The 15232-nt window shown below is 43.6% G+C and overlaps 1 protein-coding gene across 3 annotated transcripts in view; it reads left to right on the top strand.

Moving 5' to 3' along the window:
- Positions 1-203: 203 nt before the first annotated feature.
- Positions 204-15232, top strand: part of Nlrp2 (NLR family pyrin domain containing 2) — a 58884-nt gene continuing 43855 nt past the window's right edge. Inside the window, exon 1 of one of the 3 annotated variants that reach the window (XM_052169856.1) lies at positions 204-345. The gene's annotated coding sequence lies outside the window, so the exon portion shown is untranslated. Of the gene's footprint in view, positions 346-3755; positions 3857-10647; positions 10673-15232 lie in introns of those variants that run through there. The other 2 variants (XM_052169855.1, XM_052169857.1) reach the window with 2 other exon arrangements.

The raw sequence follows: 15232 nt of genomic DNA, 5'->3' as shown, positions 1-15232 counted from the left end.
CTCACGTATTTTTAACAGCACAAAACTGTTTTTCATCTCACTTACGGAGTCGTTTTCTAACAATTACACAGACCATTTTAATTGCAAATGCAGTGCCTCCAAATAGCTAAGCAAATTAGCATAAACACAGAACCGAAAGCTGTCAGGGTAGTCTTAAATTAAGCAGGCTGCAAGAGGAGATTGTGGTTAGCAAAAATGGTTAACCACAGCCAACTCACACAAGCGCTAAAAAAGTTCTGGCCCTTGGCCCATTACAGCTGCGCACACTTCGCTCATTAGCACAGAGCCCTTCAGAAACGCTGCACGCTCCATGCTCCATACACACCTGCCGAGAACCAGTGAAGGGTATGGGTACGCTTGCTCCGTTCACTTTCATTCTGATTCACTTTTAGTGTGTGTGTGTGTGTGTGTGTATACAGGTGTACGAGTGGAGGTCGGAGAGCAACTTTTGAGAGCTGGACTTATCCTTCCGTCGGGATCTGTAGTTGAACTCTGGGTGTCATGCTTGCGTTGCAAGCACCGTTAATCAACAGAACCAGCTCACCAGCCCACCACGCATTCAGCTAAATGCCTCCTCTGGTTAATGTTGCTAACAGGCTGCTTTCATCACACCACCCCTCAGTTAAAATATCTCTGCACTGTTGTAAAAAGTTTGCCCCACTTCCTCCCCCCCCACCCCACCCCCCGTGTGCATATGCGCATGCGTGTGTGTCTTTCCATCTTGTTTGAGACAGGGTCTCTTTCCTGCAGAATCATCTAGCTAGTTGGCCTTCTAGAGATCCCCTTGTCTCTACCCCTCGACCCCCATAGAGCTTTTACCTAGGTTTTGAGGATCCAAACTCCAGTCAACAACTCTGCCCGGCAAGTGCTTTTACTGTGTTTTCTCCCCACCCCTGGATGAATGAAATCATTATAAAATCTTGCTTTTATAGTATTTTCAATTTGTTTTTCTGGGGGATCCCATAGACACATACAATGGACTCTAAACACAACCATTTGCTTCCCCTTTAACTCTTGCTATTGACAAAATAAATTGATGTGCTGTTCAAACACATCGCCTCCTAAAATACATGCCCACAACCTTCCCGTGCCTCAGGAAACCAAATAAATCCAAATAATTAGGTGCAGCTGATAGCTCATTCCTTTAATGAGACATTCCTTGGGCATATTCAGCTCACTTTGAATTTATATTTATCATAGTAATAGCCCAACACCTGGCTTCCTGGCTCATCCCCAAGATCACATCAATAAACTCTCCAGAAAAATGAAACCCTTCTTCACCCAGAATAGGAAAGAACAGGAAATCAACCACAAGGACAAACAGAAGCCCACCTCCACACCCTCCCCTTTTTAAGGGTTATTGATTGACAGCCTTATACTGTTACTGTCTGTGTCCCCGTTTTCTCCTCATAAGGTAATATATTCCTGGTGGACTCTTGTCAACCTTCATTGTTTGCTTCTCTGTCGCTAACATGGTGTAGTAGTGTGAAGGTAATTGGCCTCCATAGGCCCACAGGGAGTGGCACTATTAGGAGGTGTGGCCTTGCTGGAGGAAGTGTGCCGCTGTGAGGGTGGGTTCTTGGGTTGCATATGCTCAAGCTATGCCCAGTGTGGTACACATCTGCTGCTGCCTGTGGGTCAAGATGTTGAGTGTAGAAGTTTCAGCTCCTTCTCCTGCACCATGTCTGCCTGTGGGCTGCCATGTCCTTTACGGGATGTGGAGGTTAACCCTGTGAAAGAAAGATCAGAATGGAGAGCGAGGTGCCAAAGGCTCCTGCGACAACTGGAAGAGTCCTAATCTGCCCTACATAGCATTAGTTCTAAGGTGGCTCCCAGAACACCAGTGAGACAGCAAAAAGAACCAAGGTAGAGTGATGGCTGGTTCCTGGTTTTCAAGGAAGTCCTCACAGGTGAGGACGCTTCCCCCAGTCTTTCAAGTTACCCTATCAGGCAGAGGTTATCTTTGATACAACTGATCAAAGATTTAGGGACTTGGGGTTGGCTCAAACAATATATAAGCTTATGCGCAGCACAATAAACTCAGAGACCCTGATGCTGGTCTCTGGAGTCTGATTTCCCAGGTGATTTTCTGTCACCTCTCACCCTCATCTTTGGTCCTGTTCCCACAATGCCCTTCCATGATGATGATGGATTAAACCTCTGAGACTGTAAGCCAGTCCTAATTAAATGTTGTCCTTATAAGAGTTGCCTTGGGGGGGCTGGAGAGATGACTCAGTGGTTGAGAGCACTGACTCCTCTACCAAAGGTCCTGAGTTCAAGTCCTAGCAACCACATAGCAGCTAACGACCATCTGTAACAAGATCTGATACCCTCTTCTAAGGCGTCTAAGGATAGCTACAGTGTACTTACATACAATAAATAAATAAATCTTTTTTTAAAAAAAGAAAGAAAGGAAGAAAGGAAGAAAGAAAGAAAGAAAGAAAGAAAGAAAGAAAGAAAGAAAGAAAGAAAGAAAAGAGCTCCCCCCTACCAAAAAAAGAGTTGCTTTGGTCATGGTGTCTCTTCACGTCGATGAAACCCTGACTAAGACATATGGTGACAGATGCTTTAGAATTCCTTGTATATATATATATATATATATATATATCCTCTTGCAAAAACATTTGTCTAGGCAACTTTATGAAGATGCTGTTGGAATATTGTTTCCTAATGGAAATTTCTATGAAGAGAAAACACTTTCTAGGTTTTAATGATCCTCGTTTGGCTGGTATGCAAGCTCTGCTCGCCTTCTCATAGCAAAATACCTGACACGACCTGAGTGGGGAGGAACTGTTCATTCCACTCACGGTTAGACTCTGGTTCCTGGTCCCAGGTGCTTGAACAGAGTAGAAAAACATGAGGCTGGAGGTCACGTCCCTGTGCACAGGAAGCAGTGAAGAGCCGTTCATGCCAAGCTGGGCAGGAAGCACAGCAGTGCGTAACTCATACAGGTGTGAACAACATCCAGCTGAGGAGACGCCTGTCCCGTGACCAACCAGGCCTACTGAAATTCTGAACCTGCCCATGGATCAAATCGTTGATTAGGTGCGATCTCTCACGATCATATTGTATTGTCAGATGCCCTTACGTACTCACCCAGAGGTGAGCTTTACTAATCCCCTAGCTGCTTCTCTGTCCAACCACGCTGACGGTTGAAATTGTCCTTCACATTCAGTACAGGAAGCTTTTGACACCCTCCATGTCACAAATAAAATAAGGCACATGAGGCCATTTGGGAACAAGCTCCAGTAGCTTATTTATCCAGCAGCATCTGTGTGTACGTATTGCTCTTGGGACAAATTCAAGAACAAATTCCTTTATAGATACTAAGTGAGGTAGAAAAAGGAGAACAGTGAATCCTATGAAAGCCAAGAGTCTTAAATTTCATCAGCTCACACTGTCTTATGTCTAGTGGACAGGACAGGACCTGGATTAGCACCAGCACATCTTCATCCTGAGTTCTAGGGGTATTTCAGTTCTGTCTTGGAAGTACCATCATGTGTTGTTAAATGGATTTGATAAATACCCTTGAGGTTCCATCTTCTTCCTATATAAGGAAAAGATATAGGTCTGGGATTACTTTTGTTTTTCTGGTTTTGAGGAGGACGGTTGGCCACATAGAGCGACACCATTAGGAGGTGTGTCCATGTTAGAATAGGTGTGGCCTTGTTGGAGGAAGTATGTCACTGAAGGGGTGGGCTTTGAGGTCCTATGCTCCACACCCAGTGTGGAGGAGAGTCCGTCTTCTGGCTGCCTTCAGATCAAGATGTAGAATTCTCTGCTCTTCTAATACTAAGTCTGCCTGGACGCTGCCATGCTTCCTGCCATGATGATAATGGACTGAACCTCTGAAACTGTAAGCCAGTCCCAATTAAATGTCCTTTATAAAACGTTGCCTTGGTCATGGTGTCTCATTGTAGGAATGGAAACCCTAACTAAGACACTTGATAGAAAGAGTCATTGTGGGAATGTCAAGGCAGCAGGTCCTTGGGGCAGTCAGCCACACCCATGAGTCAAGAACAGGAAAGGATGAACGTACACACACTTGTGTTCTGCTCAGTTTCTTCTTTCAGAAATGTTCTTATTAATCCATCGTGTTAGTTACCCACCCACCCCAGTATATCCTCTGCATAATTCTCCCGACCCTCTCCCCACTTAAGCCTCTTTCCCATGATCCCCTCTTTATCTTTCTGCCCACCCCCACCAAAGGCCCCTTTATGGTTTCCCATCTACTACAGGTCCTTCGAGTTAAAGCCAGACCTGAAGTTATGATGGGAGGCAGCGGACAAGTGAGAACTTCTGGGTCAGGCTTACCTCACTTGGTATAATGGCCTCCGGTCCTACTCAGTTACTTCCAACTTTCATTTTTCATTACAGCTAATAATATCTCATTACAGACAGGTAACACATTTTATTGTCCATTCATCCACTGATGGACTTATAAACTGTTTCTATGTCTTGCCTATTGAGAATAGAGCCACAATGAACAGGCCTAAGTAGTATTGCCATAGTAGGACATAGAGTCCTTTGTAGGCATGTGGCCTACCTGTGGGTTTTTAAAAACACAGAATAGGGCTGGAGAGATGGCTCAGTGGTTAAGAGCACTGACTGTTCTTCTGAAGGTCCCGAGTTCAAATCCCAGCAATCACATGGTGGCTCACAATCATCCGGAATGAGATCTAATGCCCTCTTATGGTGTGTCTGAAAACAGTTACAGCATTATTTACATATAATAAATAAATAGGTCTTTAAAAAAACCAACACAGAATAATTGACTAACTCCTGTTTTCTAACTTGGATTGCTTTGGTTTTAATTTTATGTGCACTGATGCTTTATGTCTATGTGGGGTGGGTGTTACAGGAAGTTGTTAGCTGCCATGTGGATGCTGGGAATGGAACCTGGGTCCTTGGGAAGAGTAGCCAGTGTCTTTGCTGAGCCATTTCGCCATTTCCCTTTTTTTTTTTTTTTTTTTTTGAGACAGGATCTCAATAGCCTCTCATTGGAGCAGCCCAGAGAGAGAGGAGGCAGTTTTGCAGGGAGAGCTTTATAGAGACAGATTGAAGAGAGACCAAGCTAGACCCAGGTAAAGACAGAACAAGCCAGAGAATGAGAAAGAGTCAGATTAGAAAAAGATTGCTAGAGCTAGTTTGAAGCCAAACAGAGCAATTTAGAGTCTATGAGAAAAGCCAGATTGAATCAGTCAGCTGGGAGAGGAGTTTGAGCCAGAACAGCTGGGTTGAACCAGCCAGCCAGAGACATTAAGTCTCAAGAGGCTAAATAAGATTGTACGGAAACTGGAAGATTCCAGAACAGGCCTAGGTTAGCAGGCGGAGGCAGTAAGCCTCAGAGAGGACAATTATATCAGGAGAATAAAAGTTAATTTTACAGGCTTGCACTACTCTGCCTGCTGCCTTCCAACTTGAAACAGAATGAAGGTCTATCTATGACCTACACCATAGTCCATGGATCTGATGGAAAAGACAAAATTAGTGGCTGTTTAGAGTTCTGTAAAAATTATGATGATCTGGTAAAGATCGGGTATGTGACAAGCAGACTGGTTCTCTCCTGCTTCCTAAGAGAAGGAGGTGACTCAGTTTCTGAAGGAAGAAACCCTAACCCTAATTCCAAAGAAACTGACATAGCATCTAACCAGAGTTCAAAAGAGCTATCATAGAGTTTGCCCTGAAAGGAAACTCTCAGGTTTCTGCAGTGTTTTTCAAGGGTTTTGCACACTAGTCACAACCTGCTTCATAAATAGCCTCATGACAGTGATGGGCCCCAGCACATCGATTTGCATTTGCTTAGGATTTTTTCTCTTGTGACACTTTACAACAACAACAGCGAAAAGCCAAAACAAAAAAAAAGCTCCCAAAAACCAAAATGAAAAATACCAGGCTATTTGTGAGTTCCCACATGCACTGAGTTTGCTGAATTCTTTTTGCTTTGCAAATACAGTGTGAAGGGGCTGGAGAGCTGGCCCAGTTAAGAGTACTGACTGTTTTTTTCAGAGGACCCAGGTTGAATTCCCAGCACCTACACGGCAGTTACAACAATCTGTAATTCCAGTTTCAGGGGGATCTGGCACACACACACACACACACACACACACACACACACGAAGGCAAAACAGCAATGCTCTTAAAAAAAAAATACCATGTGGAATTCCCTGCTCAGTTTCAATGGTTTGAAACCCCCCAACTCTTCCCAGTACAGAGTGAAATACAATTGCTTCTACAGTTATTTTTCTTATCGAATTAAAGGCAAGAACTCTCTCCTGCATGGTTCCACTTGTGTCAAAAAGCAACTGTGCCTTAGAATCTTGTTTCTCTATTTGTAAATAATTTCAGGTCAAAAATATGCAAGTTGCTTTGTTTTCTGATCTCCTTTGAGCATCTAAAACAGTTGACCATGTGGAGTGACTGATAAGTGATCAGTAAAAGCAGTGCAGACCTGTAGAAACTAGTCAGCTGCAAGCAGTAAGTCCTGAGGTTAACCGAAACCACTTGTGGGATCTCCTCCATTTAAAAAACAAACCGCAAAGGCAGCTGGGCAGCAGTGGCACAATCCTTTGATTCCTGCACTCAGAGGCAGAGACAGGTGGCTCTCTGAGTTTGAGGCCAGCCTGGTTTACAGAGTGAGTTCCAGCACAGCCAGGACTACGAGAACCCCTGTCTCAAAAAACCTAAAACAAAACAAAAAGCACAAAATCAACTTCCAAAAGCATATAAACTCTCATTACAGAGTTGAATCTAACTGCAGATTCCCTTTTTTTATTAAACTAATAAAATTTATTTTAAAATGTACCACTCAGTATTGACATTTTTTAAGTCATCAAAATAATTTATAATAGTTAAATGCCTCTTAAATATACATGATATCTTCTGATGCTAAAAGTAATATGCATTCAACCAGTTTTTAAAATCTACTTGGAACATTAACCATGATAAAGGTAGGAAAAAAATCTCTTATGAAGTCCTCTATGAAAGGAAATTGTGACAGGTTCCTGGTTAGACAGAAACTGTTCCATCTCCAAGGGAGAAAACAAAGTGTAACTGTGGCTTCATAGAATAGATTGGGTGGTGCTCCTTCTGTTTCTATTTTGTGGAATGGTCACGACCCCAGAATGGCTGTGTTTGCCTGTACATGGTGAAGTACTGCAACCATTCGATACTGCAGGATGAAGAGAGAGGACTCATGGGACTTCCATTCCTACACAAGGAAATTCTGAGGAAATTCTGAAGAGCTTCTTCAGGTTCGACATCACCAATGCTGTGAGTCTCAGCTAGGGGCACCCTTACTGATTCTCAGGTTCCTCCCCTATCCCAGGTCCCCCACATCCTAGAGATGCCACACTCCTCCCAACCCCTGCCACTTGCAGATTTCCATTCATTCTCACGGTCATCTGGCCATCTGTCCCATGCACCCAGCAGCTGACTCAGACAGATGCAGACGCCCCTAGCCAAACAGTGGATGGAGCCTGGGGGCTCTTAGGAGAAAGAGTTAGGCAAGGATGGAGCACCCAGAAATGGATAGGAACTCCACAGGAAGACCAACAGAGTCAACAAACCTGGACCCTTGGGACTCTCAGAGACGGAACCACCAACTAAAGAGAAAATACAGGATGGACCTAGTGTCTCCACTCATATAGTAGATGTGCAGCTTTGACTTCACGTGGGTCCTGAACAACTGGAGCAGGGACTATCCTATCCCAAAAGCTGTTGTCTGTCTGTGGGACATGTTCTTCTAGCTGGGCTGCCTTCTCTAGCCTCAGCAAGGGAAGATATAACTAGCTCTGCAGAGACTTGATGTGCCGGGGTTGCAGGTATAGCCAGGGGGGCTCCCACCCTCCCAAAGGAGAAGGGGGGGAAGAGGGAGAGGAGAGAAGGATCATGAGAGGGGTGACTGGGAGTGGAGGTAGTGATCAGGATATAAAGTGAATAAATAAAATATACATACATACATATATACATACATACATACATACATACATACTTGACCTTGGTTCCTGAAAGCTCTTAGGAGTATATGACAAAGATAAGGTAAATCTACCTACACTTCAGCTTGACTTACGGTCAGTTGTAGATAGGCCAAGTCAAGTCAACCACAATACTGAAGACACCTTGCCACAGGAACCAACCATGATTGAGAGTTCGGGAATTTTCAGTCCCACTTTCACTCGACCTCCAGAGGAGGAAGAAGGACTGTCACTCAAGTAGATCGCTGGTAGCCAGTGCTATACTCACCCAAGCCCACCTAAAGAAGCCTTCAAAAGACCCCTACCCCCAAAGTATGGAGCTGGAGGGATTTTCCTGTTTGTAAACATGCCAAGAAAATTGAGTGCCCCACGAGACTCTGACTGGGGAGCCTCGTGAGTCTCACACTGGACTTCCTCTGGTTGTTAGCTGTGTCTGTCAAAACACTGTACTCAGTGGGCAGAAGCACACTAATGTGTTCACCAGAGTCAATCTAGTGAACTTAGCTAAACTGAGCACAAGAGGGTATTGTAGAGGCCTCCAAATGACAGCCAGTTAGAAACACAGATTACAACTTGAGACTTATGATCAAAAGTGTAAGTGAGGCAGATAACAGCTTCTCTGTTTTTCTAAAACTTCCTGTAGTTCCTTTTGAAACAAAATGTTAGCAATGAATAACACATGCGTATGTAGGTGCACATGCACATGCACACACACACACACACAAATGAAATTGCAGGAAAATTAATACAACTACAAATACCCAGATTAACCTAATTCAGTCTTATAAAGAAAATTATTGGGAATTCTTTTTCTTATTTGTGGACCCTTTATAACTACATAAGTTTATGTATGTTAGTGACATTAAATGAGAAGTACAATTGTCTGGAGATAAATGGAATGACAGTCAGATATGTGAGGTATGCACTAAGAACATCATATACGGACATAAATGTGACTTTGTGTATAGACCGACACAAGGACAATAAACTATTCAATAAAAATCATAAGACCCATCATGGATTCCAACAAGCCAGGCAGAAAGCAAAATGGAGTCATGCATGCTTCGATTCCAAGGGGGCATGATGAAATTGTTCACCTGACTGTCAAAACTCAGGATTCAAAAGAGAAGAAATATCTGGAAAGGGCCAGATTGATTTGACAGAGTAACAAGGTTCCCCTCTTCCTTAATTCTGCCATAGAAGGGATCACCTGAGGCCTGGGGTGTAGTTCAAAGCCAGCACACCTGCCTGCTGCGTATACGGACTGATGGCCCACACAGGAGCAAAACGTAGGAACTTTCCAAAACCGTATCTGGAAAACTGATGGTGCTTCAATGGAATCAGTTGCAGTTCAAAAGCAGAACTGGGCAAAAGGCCTCAAGAACTAAGTTGGCAAAGTAAACCATGCCTTGTACTCCAGAGGCCGAGGCAAGAGGATTGCCAGGAATGGGAGGCTAGCCTGGGCTACAGTGTGTGCTCAGATGAGCTTAGACTACAAAAAAAAAAAAAAAAAAAAAAGGCCTCGTCTAAAGGAAGGAAGTCTCAGGTTTGGATATGGCAGTGCACATGTTTAATCCCGGCACTCAGGAAAACATCAGCGGGCAGATCTCTGTGTGCTTAAGAGCAGCCTGGTCTACACAGCGAGTTTTAGGACAGTGGGGCCTGCATAGTGACAGCCTGTCTCCCACAAACCTCAGAACAATCAGAATAAGCAAGGTCTGGATCGTGGAAGTTGATTTTTTTTTTTTTAACAAGATTTCTTCTTTAATGGTGGACTGAGTCATGCTCTAGAGTTTGGCTATAAGTGATTCCCAAGAATTCCCAAACAAAATTCAGGAGCTTAATAAATACATATATAAATGACACGAAGGATAGACTATGATTCAGTAATAGCATGCTTGCTTAGCCATGTGTGAAGCCCTAGGTTCCATTCCTACCTCCCCCCTTCCTCCCACCCTCTCCACCCCTCCTCTCTCTCTCACACACACACACACCAGAAAAGCCACAACTGATTTTTTTTTAAAACAAGGTCTCCTATTTTATCCCAGCTGACCTTAAACTTTAAATCAGCTTAAGAAATGCTGAAATGACAGGTGTGTGTTGCTATGCCCAACCAGAAGTTTGTCTTAAAGGCACATGTGTGTTAGCATGTGTTCATTTAAATCTCCATTCCATGGTCTGTGAGATGGGTCAGCGGGTAAAGGTGTTTGTCCTCAACCTGACAGCTTGAGTTCAATCCCCAATCCCCAGGACCCACATGACAAAAGGAGATAACTTCCCCCTCAGGTTGATGTCTGACCTCCACCTATGAGCAACAGTATACACAAGGCCCCATCCCCCAACATGCACATTATATACATATATATGGTTCCTATATGAGAGAAACACAATGACTCTCACTAACACCATCTTTTCTCTCGCCCTCTCTCAAGTTCTCTTCAATGTTTGACCACCATCTGACCCAAAAACAGACTCTTAGAGCATTAGCACTCTGAAATGACACATACCTCATTCCCTGGAGTAGATAAGTCTTAACTGCAATCAAGATTGCAAACCACTGGTGTGAGCGGGAACAGGGGTGGGTTTGAATTCCGAGGGCCAATCACAGAGCTGGGTGGGGAGTCAACCACTTTTAAGAGTGCTTTCCCACATAGTCGGCAGCACTGTGAGCCTGAGTCGATGCTGGCTGTGGAGAGGTGAGTGTTAATCTCTCAGCTTACTCTTTTAATTGTCTCTCTGATAAAGCTCCCTTTCTTTAAATGTTTGCTTGTCTTACCAGGAAAAATGATGGGGTGTGGGGTTTACACTCAAATTTAAGTCTTTGAAATAGTCCAATGTAGCCCAGGCTGACTGGTCTTCAATTTGCCCTATAGCTAAAGATGCCTTTGAACTATTGATCCTCCTGACTCTTATCTCTGGAGTGCTGGGGTTACAGACTTGTGCCTGTACTGAATTTATATAGTGTTTCCCGTATGGTGGGCAAGCATTCAATGGAATGAGCCACACCCCGGCCCTCATTTCCCTATGCACAGGCTGCAGTTTTGACTTAGAGATGCCCGCCCCCCCCCCCCCAGTGATTCCTTCAAAGACTTAACAGCTTCTCTTCTGCTTGAACCCAGGTCCATAATAAAGTCAAGTGGTTCAGAGATTCAGAGGCAAGTGTGGTTTAGTTGTGAGAACAGCCAAGAGGCTGATGTCAGAGCGCCTTTCTGCTCTCTGTGGGGAGGTAGGACAGAGATGCAGACAACGACAACACCTGAGCCTTCCAGGTGCTGTGCCTAGCTGTGGGTTTTGTTCTGAGAGTCTCTCCTCTCCTTATTTGGGGACAGGGTCTTGTGCTATAGTCTAGGCTATCCTTGAACTCATGACAATCCTCCTGCCTTAGCCTCTTGAGAACCAAACTTACAGACATGGTTCACAATGCCTGGCTAAACGTCTCCCTTTAACAGAGTCCATCACATTTTGCTCATAGGCATGTGCACTGTCTGGTTTTGTGTGTCAACTTGACACAAGTTGGAGTCATCACAGAGAAAGGAGCTTCAGTTGAGAAAATGCCTCCATGAGATCCAGCTGTAAAGGCATTTTGTCAATTAGTGATCAAGGGGGGAAGGCCTCTTGTGGGTGGTGCCATCCCTGGGCTGGTAGTCTTGGGTTCTATAAGAGAGCAGGCTGAGCAAGCCAGGGGAAGCAAGCCAGTAAGAAACATCCCTCCATGACCTCTGCATCAGCTCCTGCTTCCTGACCTGCTTGAGTTCTAGTCCTGACTTCTTTAGTGATGAACAGCAGTGTGGAAGTGTAAGCTGAATAAATCCTTTCCTCCCCAACTTGCTTCTTGGTCCTGTTTGTGTGCAGGAATAGAAACCCTGACTAAGACAGCATGCTATAACATTTTAAGGTAATTTTAATTCAGCTTCAGAATTAAATCTTCAGTGATGATCTGTCCCAGTTATTACCTGCATGTGATTTACATTTGTCTCCTAGACGCATCTGCTAACACTCTACCATTCAGTGTTTCCTGACCAGGTGTGTTTTAGTACCTCCTTAAACACGCAGATTCCTTTACGAAACCTTAACTTTCCACTTAACCTGCACGTATCTGCTTCACCTGCGTACAGCAGACAGCAGCAATCACGGTCTAGAGCAGGTGTCATTTATCAAACCACCCCAGAACTATTCCTCCCAAGAGTCTAGGTTAGTTGACTCTGTTGGTCTTCCTGTGGAGTTCCTATTGCCTTTGGAGCCCTCAATCCTTCCCCCAACTCTTCCATAAATGTCCCAGAGATTTGTCCAGTGTTTGGCTGGGGGTCTCTGCATCTGCTTCAGTCAGATGCTGGGTGGAGCCTCTCAGAGGATAGTCATGCTAGGTCCCTATCTGCAAGTATAACAGGGTTATCTATCGTTAATAACGTCATGAATTGGTGCTTGCCCGTGGGTGTGTTTTGATTTAGACTGGTAATCGGTTGGCCATTTCTTCAGTCTCTGCCCTATCTTTGTTCCTACAATTCTTGTAGACAGGCCAAATTTTAGGTCAAAAATTTAGTGGGTGGGTTGGTGTTCCTGTTGCTCACTGGGGCCGGGGTTCCTGCTTGGCCACGGAAGGTCGCCTCTTCAGGTTCCACATCCCCACTGATAGGAGTCTCAGTTAAGGTCATCCCCTAGACTCCTGGGAGTCTCCATTTTCGCAAGTCTGTGGCACATTCTAGAGATGCCCCTTCCCCCACCCCCACCTGCTGCAGATATCCATTCATTCCCCTGGCCCTGAAGCCATCTCACCTTGTTTCTCAAACAGATGGTCCCCCATTCCCCTCCACATGCCCTCTCCCACCCAGTTCCCTCCCTCCACCTGCCACTTAGGACTATTTTATTCCCCCTTCTAAGTGAGATTCAAGCATCCTTGCTTGGGTCTGTGGAGTGTTATCATGGGTATCCTATACTTTATGGCAAATATTCACTTATCAGTGAATACATACCATGCATGCCCTTCTTGGGCTGAGTCACCTCATTCAGGATGATATTTTCCAGTTATATCCATTTGCCTACAAAATTCATGTCCTCATTTTTAATAGCTGAATAGTATTCCACTGTATAAATGAACCACATCTTCTGTATCCATTCTTCAATTGAGAGACATCGAGGTTGTTTTCAGTTTCTGGCTATTACAGATGAAGCTGTTATGAACATAATGGGGTATGTGTCCTTGTGGTATGGTGGGGGCATCTTTTGGCTATATGTTCAGGAGTGGTATAGCTGGGTCTTCAGGTAGACTATTTACAATTATCTGAGGAACCACAGGTGTTTGATTTCCACAGTGGTTGTACATGTTTGCAATTCCACCGGCAATGGAGGAGTGTTCCTCTTTCTCCACATCCTCACCAGCAAGTGCTGTCACTTGAGTGTTTCAATCTTAGTTATTCTGATGGGTATACAATGGAATCTCAGAGTCATTTTGATTTGCACTTCCCTGATGACTTGGGATGTTGAATATTTAAGCGTTTCTCAGCTATTTGAGATTCCTCTATTGAGAATTCTGTTTAGCTCTGTACCCCATTCTTTTTAATTGGGTTATTTGGCTTGTGGTGTCTAACTTCTTGAGTTCTTTATAAATTTTGGATACTAGCCTTCTGTCAGATTTATTGAAGATCTTTGTCCAATCTGTAGGCTACCATTTTGTTCTATTGACAGTGTCTTTGCCTTGCAGAAGTTTTGAAGTTTCATGAGATTCCATTAATCAATTATTAATCTTCGAGCCTGACCACTAGTATTCTGTTCAGGGAATTGTCTGTTACCAGTACATTAAAGGTTATCTCCCACTTTCTCTTCTGTGTGTTTTGATTATTATGTGGTAGGGGGAATCTTCTTTTCTGCTCCAATCTATTTGGTGTTCTCTAAGCTTCTTGTATGTTTATAGGCAATTCTTTCTTTAGGTTGGGGAAATTTTCTTCTATGATTTTGTTGAAGATATCTTCTGCACCTTCCAGTTGAGAACCTTCTCTTTCTATTCCTATTATTCGTAAGTTTGGTCTTTTCATGATGTCTCAGATTTCCTGGGTGTTTTGTGTCAGGAACTTTTTAGATATTAACCTTTTCTTTGACTGGTGTATATTTCTTCAGTCATATCTTCTACACCTGAAATTTCTCTCTTCTATCTCTTCCATTCTGTTGCTAACCCTTTTGGAGTTCCTGTCCTCTTCCCTCTGCTTTCCAACCACAGGGTTCTGTCTGCATTCTCCCAATCCGGTAGCACGGTCCACTTGTCCCACGGGCCACCCCATCCAAAGATCTCACTTTCTCTAACTCTTCAGCAGTGGTTCCCATCAACCTTCCCATTCAATTCCCTTTCTCTCACTGTGCCTCCTAGCTTGCATTCAATGAATCAATGCGTTCATTGGTTTCAGTTATAGGCATTGCAATCACAGGTTCTGCTGATGAACTAAGGAAACTAGGGTGACTTCAAACACCTAGGTGCAATTTTTAACTTCATTAATCTTTTGCTCCTCCTGCCTTTGAAAGGTCTGACCTAGAAAATATCCTCAGTTAACTCTTTCAGCTCCTTTATTACCTGAGCCTGGCACTGCGCTGTCCTATAAGTGACAAAGAGACAGTCTCGTTGCAAACATCTTTTTGTTTTTGTTTATTTTTGTGTTTTTATTTTTAATTAGCAAATTTGAGGCCCGTCTAGATGGTCAAAACTTCTTCAGGCCTCTTTAGTTTTGATGAACTCACCCCTACCCCATACTCTCCGCTCCCACCCTGCCCCCAGCCCTGCTTACATTTTTATCCTGGGATATTCTCACCCCACTCTTTCATGCCATTGTCCCCTCTAATTATATAATATATATTAATATCAATTATTAATATATATAATTAATTATATATAATATATGTGTGTATGTATGTGTATGTTGTATATGTAAATTATAAATATATATTATATATATAATGTATATATACATTTTTTTACTCTGGTTACAAGATGTAGGTTTCCAGGTAGTTTTTTTTTCATATGCCCTTCATTGCCCTTGAGTCCCAAATTCCTCACTTCCTCATACATGTGTGAACCTTTCCACTCTGAGCATTCCCCTTCCTACTGTGATTTTTGTACCTATATTTTCCAAAGCCTATCTCCCTTAATGTATCCATCCCCAAAGGCCTGTCTCTAACTACCTGGATTCTACATGTACTCCAAAGCCACACAAAACAAAATACTCATAGCTAGGAGATACATGTGAGAGACAAAACAGTGTTTGTCTTAACGA

The sequence above is a fragment of the Apodemus sylvaticus genome, chromosome 23 (genome assembly GCF_947179515.1).
Source record: "Apodemus sylvaticus chromosome 23, mApoSyl1.1, whole genome shotgun sequence".
Taxonomy (NCBI): domain Eukaryota; kingdom Metazoa; phylum Chordata; class Mammalia; order Rodentia; family Muridae; genus Apodemus; species Apodemus sylvaticus.
This window is presented reverse-complemented; position numbering and strand designations above follow the sequence as displayed.